Genomic DNA, 1,819 nt, shown 5'->3' on the forward strand with positions numbered 1-1,819 from the left:
GATTAGATTTATCCATTCTCCTCTAGTAAATTGAATTAGACTATAATAAATTGGATTAATTCTATTCATGTATAAATATTTAAATTGAGTTAGACTGATTTGTTGTTTATAACAAATATGTAACCAATTTCTATTAAGAATATGAGAAATTCTCCACGTACAAGCATTTTTTTATACAAATCTTTATAAGTGCACATTCTTCTTCTTCTTGCGCACGTTCTTTTCCTCTTCCTCTTCTTCTTTTTTTTCGTTTATTGCCTTCTCTTTCTCTTTCTTCAACCATTACTGCACATTCTTCTTCTTCTTGCTGCACGTTTTTCTTCCTCTTCCTCCTCTTCTTCTTCTTATTTTCTTTCGTTTCTTGCACGTTTTCACTGCACATTCTTCTTCTTTTTGCTGCACATTCTTCTTCTTCCTCTTCTTATTCTTCTTCTTATTTTCTTTCGTTTCTTGCCTTCTCTTTCTCCTTCTTCATTTACGTGCTTTTCTCTTTGTTTTTTTTTTTCGTTATTCTCGATTTTCATTGTTTTTTGACATTAAGCTCTGAAATCGTTTTTGAAGAAGAAGAAGAAGCAGAAGATGAGGAGGAAAAAGAGAAAGAGTTCTGAATTATGCATAAGGTGTACTTCAACGAATTTTGGGTGTATTTCTTAAATCCTTTTGGTGTAGTTTTTGTAATCATTTGGGTGTATTTCTGTAATCTTTTGGGTGTATTTCTGTAATTCTTTGGGTGTATTTCTGTAATTGTTTGGGTGTATTTCTGAAGTTCCATTATCTTTAAATTTGGCAAGAAACTCGTTTTCATGGAGGAAGAAGAAGAAAAGTCGTTTATAATGCATGGTGAGTAGCGCGCTTTGGAAACAGGAAGTGGTTGAATAACGTGCATTTATTTACTCTTAAATGTGAGAGTGTAATGCGTGTTTTTTGTTAGATTTGTGCTAACTTATAAGACTTATAAGCCAAAAAGACTTGTACGTGTGCCTCTAAGAATATCTAGGTAAATTTGTTTAAGCTTGGTTAATTAAAATTTTTACTTTCTTTATTTATTTATTTTTTTTTTGGGTACGTTTTTTACTTTCTTTGTTGTATTGGCGTCTAGTAGTTAACTTCCTCATGTATGTTTTTTTTTATCAGATTAGAATTTTTGGTCTTGGATATTCATTTCGACTCATAAGCTATGCCCACCCAAAAAATAACCTCTGCAATACCCAAATTCAATTCTCAACTTTGCTCGGGTTGTTGGGCATAGCACAAATCCAAAAAAAAAAAAAAAATTCTCAACTTTGCTCTATGAGTGTCTTGACCACTTTTTTTTTTGAAAGACTCCAATTATTCGTGCATGTCATTCTTAACATTGACTGCCAAAGGGTTTGTTACTTTGTTTCTTATACATCATGATTGCATTAAGCGTTAGTTTGAAACTTTAGACAGGCCTTCTGAGTTGTATTATGCATTATATATTTATATACATAATATGGAACCATGGCTACAGTCCAATGTTCCTGCTCAAAAATGCTATTTATATACTAAAATTAGCCATTAATATTAGTTATTAATATATTTATGTATAAATATATATATGGTTTAATTTATTTTTAATATTAGTATTTTTTCCCGTAATAATATTACAGGAATATAAATTTTTTAAAATTATAGTTCACTTTGTTCTAACAGTATAAACTATGCATGGCACAAAAGATTTACAAAATCAAATTACTAGTAATATATGATACATAATTTAGGTATATTTCAATTTTAATTTTAATTTTAATGTAATTAAAGAATGTCATGTTGCACGTTTTGATTGTCATATTAGTAA

Source organism: Arachis ipaensis, chromosome B01 (genome assembly GCF_000816755.2).
Source record: "Arachis ipaensis cultivar K30076 chromosome B01, Araip1.1, whole genome shotgun sequence".
Lineage (NCBI taxonomy): Eukaryota > Viridiplantae > Streptophyta > Magnoliopsida > Fabales > Fabaceae > Arachis > Arachis ipaensis.